General features: G+C 46.1%; 1 long non-coding RNA gene across 2 annotated transcripts; it reads right to left on the bottom strand.

Moving 5' to 3' along the window:
- Positions 1-773: 773 nt before the first annotated feature.
- Positions 774-2,288, bottom strand: LOC132073794 (uncharacterized). 2 transcript variants are annotated; one of them, XR_009418527.1, is made up of 3 exons: positions 2,228-2,288; positions 1,991-2,126; positions 774-1,725 (listed from the first exon to the last, which is right to left on the bottom strand). It is a non-coding gene; the product is annotated as an uncharacterized LOC132073794 (long non-coding RNA). The 2 variants fall into 2 exon arrangements; XR_009418526.1 differs by having other exon boundaries at positions 1,991-2,129; positions 2,228-2,279.
- Between the last annotated feature and the right edge of the window lie 4,742 nt (positions 2,289-7,030).

The following is a 7,030-nucleotide window of genomic DNA, read 5'->3' as shown; positions in this document are numbered from 1 at the left end:
CCTAGAACCAAAATGCAGCTGAATGTGTTCATTTAAGAGGTTCTATGGTGGACATAGCTGAAAGAGCAAACATTTGGACTGGCAGACACAAAAAGTTCCTGTCTCATCTGTTTTGCTATGCTGTTTTATTTGGACTTTTTGTTACTGAATACAAATAGGACTAATCCTTTATGCTGGGATAAAAGGGACTTCTTGTAAAAATGTGTTTTGAAAAGGAATTATTGGAAGGTGTTGCTGCCTTGTCTTTCTCCATCTGCATCAAGGGGAAGGAGAGAAAAATCTGTTTCCTGGGACCAGACCAAAACAAAAAACAACTACAGCTGAGCAACTGACCTACACTCAGCAAACTGAGCAAAATACTTGCTGCCCAAGGCATGGGAGGCCAGATCTCCTAAGTAATGGGCAAATGCATGGCAAGGTGCTGTTTGGAAGGAACAGAAATGCTATCAGCATGCTCCCAGGTGTCACTGGCATAGGCAGCATGTGCAGTAAGGTGTACAACTGATGGCAAGTTAGTATCTTTCCAGTTTATGGCTACTGCAGCAATGGAAACTCGTTGTCCATGGACCAGCTCCACACACAAGCCTAAAGTGCTTGACCCATGCAGTTAAAGTGCCCCAGCAAATACAAACACAGAGTATTGATCACAGCTGTGTACTGCCAACAGGGTGGGAGAGCACAGCCAAGGGCCTGGCAAACAGAGAGAAGAGGACATGGGAATGTAAGCATAGAAGGATTTGGGCAGGTGCGTTGGTAGAAATGAGACTGAAGCATTGTCTCCTGTTATTTGATTCTTCCTGGTTTCCAATGGAATGACCCTCTCTGCACACTGACAATTAACAATGTGGCAGAATCAGAGAAATATCAGATTCTCCTACACTGATATTGGCTAACCAGTTGGGGCAGCAGCATTGTAATGCAATAGTAATGTGTGCTAAAAGAAACAAGATGCACACCCCTGATTATTGTATTGCATGCTGCAGAACAGCTGAGTCACAGTCCCCTCATTCTGTGCAACCCTGGTATATTAAATAACTTGGAAGGAATAATTTTGAAATTTATGTTTAAACCTGAGCCTGTGTCTAAAACTACATATATATTTCATTTCAGAATAGCAGAAGGTAGCTGGTTTTCCTGGGTAATTCTTAGCATGAATTTAGTGGTTGATATTAGGAAACAAAGTTTTGCAAAAGACAGAGAACCAAGTGAAGCAAGACACAAACTGACAACACACAAGGCCTTAAGAGTCGTGAAATACACAACCTTACAACAGTTTTACAGCAGCAATTGCATTCATTATTCAAAGTCACTTGTTTTTTACAGCTTGCCCCACAAGAAACAATAAGCTAGAGACAAACATAGAGTCATGTACATTTTCTGTTGAAAAAAATGTGGTAATCCTTATTCCAACAAAATCTTAGCTGTTGCAAAATGTTTGCAAGGGCTTTATGTTTGTCAGTCTTATCTTTCTTTTTCCATGGGGTCACAGTTACTCTGTAACACTGTTAAGGATAATGTTTATGGTCAGTTGCTATTAGCAGTGACAGTCAAAGTTCAGGTAACCAAATTTAGACATGAAAATAATAACAGCATATGTACCAGAGAGCCTAAGTATGCATTGTTTCTTCATGACTTACTGGGAAAAATTCTTACTGAGGTCCAAGAAAGCTTAGCATGAATAAATCATATCTATGGAGCCTCAGAAAATGGAGGTATCAGTATAACCTAGATAAAAAGAGACAAAATATCAGGATTATGAAGGCAGCTAAAAACCCTCTGCCAGGAAAGAAAGGATAGTGTGCCACTGAGGATGTGCTCAGCTGTATAAATACCCAGTGTTTCATAAAGAATACACATACCCTATTGCAGAAATTGTTAAATTAAAAAGGATTGTAAATTTGAGTGCAATATATCTCTATCACCATACATATAGTATGGATATTACCAAGGCTGTGGAGAGAGGATTTATCTGTGACCACTAAGCACTTACCTGATTTGCAGAGTCATGCCTCTGTCTCAGCAGGCAGACTTTTTAAATCCATCTGCTCATCATAAATAACTGAACTTCATTCCTGACTGTTTTCTTTTCCCTTCAAAATGTCTTCTGTGTGTCCATACACACAGTGCTGCTGAAATTAGGGAAAAAAGGATGAGCCGATTTTGTGCCATCTTACTATCACAGCATATGTTGCAGTTGAGAAGCACAATACACAGAGTAACACCATACAATTTCAGAAGGCTCTAAGCATCAGCCCATACAGAGCAGCACCACTTCAGAAGGCTTCAAGCAGATGCCCTCCTTGTTCTTTAGCCCAACCTTTTATACCCTCATGTTCATGCACTGCACCTGTGTGCCCTCTGCTCCCTTTGGTGGTTGGTCAGTGCCCCTGGGCACTCCATGGCTCATGGCTGTCAGTGCTGCTCACCTGCTTTTCACAGCTGTGCCCATTGGGGATGGGGCTGGGCAGCAGCCCCACTCCCAATCACCACAAACTGTGTGCCTGCATCTTGCAGCTTTGGACTTCAGCCACCTATAGACATCACGAGCTTCCCTCAGAGTCTGAAGTTAATCCATCAGCTAAGATCAAAACTCCCTCAGCAACTAATAATAGTAACTCTAGTAGTGAGCCTGCTGCCACATTTATTTTATTCTTGGGGTTCTTGGATGTGCTTGGACCACAACTGGTCAGGCTTCCAAATATAAGCAAGACAAGAGGTAAGTAATGTAAATCTGAAAGGACCTCCAACACAGGTGGTTTGTATTTTTTGCTACAGTGTAATACTCCTGAAGTATTATATCAGGAGCTGCTTAACCCTCCAATATGTGTTCCAGCATTCAAAGGGAAAAAAGCTGCACCTCTTGGCTACTGCTGCATGCTAAAAATTCACGTCACTTGCAATCCCTATATCAGAAATAAGAGGAGTTCTGTGAGAATTGATCAGATACGTCTTGCATGTACACCTGGAAGTACATGCATTCATCTGAGCACCTTCCCAGTGAAGACCTGACATGAGCTTTCCCTTCTAAGTCTTAGTTTTTCTCCCGAGACACAAGACTGGGCACCCTACCCATGCAAAGGAGGTGAATGAGTTCCTTCTGCCTGCAGTCAAGTCAGCCCCCAAGCAAGTGTTTCACTGTAGCAACTGTAGCCAGAATTGAGGGGGCTGCGGCAGTAATTTATCATAGGCAATTTATTTTCAGCAGTGTGACTACATGTCAGTGCTGACAGCATTTGTAGCATTAAGTGTTCCAGAGAGAGGACCACAGCACTGCTTTGAGGCACACACTCTGAAGGCCTGTCAATCCTAGTAGGTCACTAAAACCACAAGCATTTTGCAATATTTGTTCAGGGAATGCCTTAGAAGGGCTCATTTTCCAGGTTTGGATGAGCTTGGGATCCTCTTCTGAATTCAAAGACAGTCATGTCTTAAGGCCCAGCAGAAAGGAAAAAGAAAATCCAAAGAATTTTGTATGCCAAGATAACAGGAGCATAGTGTCAAAAGAGGAGGAAAATACACCCATATGAATCAAGGATCCATATGATTCCCTCAATTCTGAATTCTTTACAACATTTCATAGTGTATAGACAGTATGCCTGGCCATGCCTCCAGCTGGTCATAAATTATGATGGTTTACATGTCTTCAAAATAAACTCTGGCACACAAATACTAAGCTACATAAACTGAGTCAGTCACATATGTATGTCCCTCAGCTGGGGTGAAGTTCTTAATTAGACCTTTTCTTGGGGCCCTAGTCAGCATTAAGCTGCCTGTGCTCAAAGGCAGCTCTGTCGTGGTGCAGCTGAGTGACCTTGGATTAGAGTGCTGTGTGAAAAAGAGCTACAAGAATTGAGGGCCACCTACTTTGCTCAAGAGCTGTGCCTACATTGAAGCACTCTCCCTCAGTCCTTGCCTCAGCTATGTTACAGGTATGACTGTGTCTGGCCACACACACTGATCCAGACCTTGACCCAGCTGAGATGATCTAGGATCCCTCCCATCACTGTGGGCTTGTCTAATGATGACCAGACTGGTGGTGGGTTGGTCCTGGTTATTGTCATTGAACCTCATTCTGACCCTGACTCACTGGCTTGGCTTTTCTGCTTGATCTCAGATCTCCTTGTCACTGTGTTCACTGGGATGGTTACTGGTGATCTGTACTCTTGGCTGAACTTCTAGCCACCACCAGAATTGCTTTGCTATTCTTGTTTGGGTGCTATGGCACTTGCTAGTAAAGCCACTGTCATGCATGCCTTACTGTCACCCTCCACTCCCAGCTTGCCTTGCTACTCCATGAAACACTTTTCTCCAAAGGATGTCACCTCTCACCTACCACTGGTATCACTGGTGCCACTGGGACTGTGACACTCCTGACACCAGTAGCTCTAGCACAAGCCAGACAATAGGAACATGGATTGCAGACACCATGTGACTCTCCTTTTAGCCAAAGATTTTTGTTAGAAAGCTGCCTTGAGCCAGCCTACTGGCGCCATGCATTCCTGCCAATAGGATAAATCAGGAGAGTGAGCAAGAAGTCAGCAATCAAGACAAAGAGTCTGTTCTGTCACAGACAGACAGCAAAACTAAGCAGTGATACACAACTCCTCTTATGTGGCCTCACTTAACTCTTAGTCAAATAATCAGGGAATCTCAGTAACCTGAAGACATCATATTTCAACAGCCTAAGCAGATGCAAAATGACCACAAACCCAAAGGAGTCACAAGTTGTCACCTTTTGTATTTTATTCTAGTTGTCTAAATCTGCACTAGCATTTCATATTTTAGCTGTTGATTTTCCCACCTCAACTGCAGCATTCTCTCCTCTCTCTCTCCAGGACACTAGCTACACCTCTCCTGGCAGGACCATCTTCAAGTATACAAAGGCTACAACACTTAACTCTTCCAACTCCACTGTGAGGTAGCACTGTTGTTGATCTGAGCTGCCACACAGACATGCACAGTTCGGCATATTATTCAGACTGTCACACCTGCCAGGATTTCAGCATTAAACTAAATCCTTGCTGGCAGCCTCAGACAGCAGTTGTGAGACAGGGCTATAAGCTGGATGGCAGAAATTTCAATTCTGTTGAGGCCAGTCAGCCTGCACCCCAAAATCAATCTGCATATTACGAGAACATACAACATACAGGAAATTGCCAGGACACGGCTGCTCTCACTCGAGTGGTGTTGGCATCTCACAGCTCAAATACTCCCACCGTACTTGCTTGGCCCCTATTGGGTGTTGTAGTGTGCCCAGCGCTGCTCCCTTGTTCTAATAATGCCTTGCGTACCCAAGAGCAGCTTTGCCTTCTGCATTTAATTGCTACTCCTTTGCCAACTTACCTGTAAAGCTGTCCTTTGCTCTAACATTTCATCCTGAGGGAGAAAAAGTAGTGCCCTTGAGACATTAAGGTGCTGTCCTGTACAGATGCAGTACATAGTGACGTCTGTGTCTGCTCTTCTTAAACGGGATGCTAAAAGATCTGACTTAAGCCTTTCCAGGGATTTGAACTTCCCACGCCCAGGGAATTGTTCACCAGGAGTCTCACACTGCACAGCGATGGAAAACATTGGGCTCAGGTACAGCCAGCTGCCATTTACTAGAAACAGACACTTCCAGCATTTCCTGACCCAGCATGCACAAATGGGTCACTAAGGTCACTAACTCCTTTGTTTTTCATGTGGCATATACAGGTAATTGTTATGGAAGTGTGCCTTTCTGGAAGTCAGTGTGAATACGTTTTGTACACAACAGAATTTAAACAGTGTAATCACAACTGTGCCTTATGTAACCTTTCAGCAAGTTCTGCAAAACTGCCTTCCCTTCCTCAAACACTGCAGATCTGATATGGCCTATCAGTGAACACTTGCAAACATTCAGAGCTCAGAAACATAAACCAATCTCCGTTTGGTGGACAGCAAGGCTATTGCATTCCGATTAATTAATTTATTTATTTGATGTTTAGCAAAGAACATAAAAAAAAATTTGGATTAAAAAATGTAAGTCTCTACATTGGAAGATATAATTGACAAAACTCTTCTCTGCATTGGAAGAAAACCTGCTATGAAGGAGTAAGGCATCTATCCAGCACATCTGTTTTTAAGTGAGAAACCACATTGTGGTTCTGGGCTCCTCAGTACAAGAAAGGAGCTACTGCAGAGGGTCCAGTGGAGGCCCACAGAGACCATTTGGGGTGTGGAGCATCTCTTTTATGAGAGACTGCAGCAGCTGGGCCTGTTTAGTCTAGAGACCGCTGTGAGGGGATCGCACTAACACATGTCAGTATCTCAAAGGTGGGTGCCAAGAGCATTATGTCAAACTCTTTCCAGAGGTGCCCAGTGACAGGATGATGAGCAGTGACCATGCACCGACACACAAGAAGTTCCCCCTCAACATGAGGAAGAACTTTACAGTGGCAGAGCATTGGCACAGGCTGCCCACGGAGGGAGATTGTGGATTCTCCCTTCTGGGGACATTCAAACGCCCCCGGACACGTTCCTGTGCCACCTGTTCCAGGTGACCCTGCCTTGGCAGGGGGTTGGACTGGAGGATCACCAGAGGCCCCTTCCAAGCCACACCGTTGTGTGATTCTGTGAACCCTTCCGGCATTCCCCGCCTACACGGCGAGCAGTGCCGGCGGCGGCACCGCACACCCACAATGCTGCACACGGCCCAGCCGAGCCTGCCCTTCCCACAGCCAGCGGCGCACATGGCGCGGGCCGGAAGCCGAGCCCCGCCGGCACGGAGGGACAGACACGGAGGGGCACGGAGGGGCACGGAGGGAGCGCCCGGGCACGGCGGGCGCGCTTTGTCCGCCGCCCCGCGCGGCCTCACGCGCCCCCAGCACCGCCCCTGGGCTGGGGCTGGCGCCGGGGCCGCCGCTCCCGGCGTGCACCGCGGCGCGACGCGCGAGGCGCCGCTGACGTCCTAGCCCCGCCACTGGGCAGCGGCGTTCGCGCGTCACGAGCTCGCGCCGCTGAGTCGGCGGCCCACCGTCGCAACGCCCGGCCATTGGCTGCAGCGGCGCGG

Source organism: Ammospiza nelsoni, chromosome 5 (assembly GCF_027579445.1).
Source record: "Ammospiza nelsoni isolate bAmmNel1 chromosome 5, bAmmNel1.pri, whole genome shotgun sequence".
In the NCBI taxonomy this organism is placed as follows: Eukaryota; Metazoa; Chordata; class Aves; order Passeriformes; family Passerellidae; genus Ammospiza; species Ammospiza nelsoni.
The sequence above is the reverse complement of the archived record's forward strand: the minus strand, read 5'-3'. Positions and strand labels throughout refer to the sequence as shown.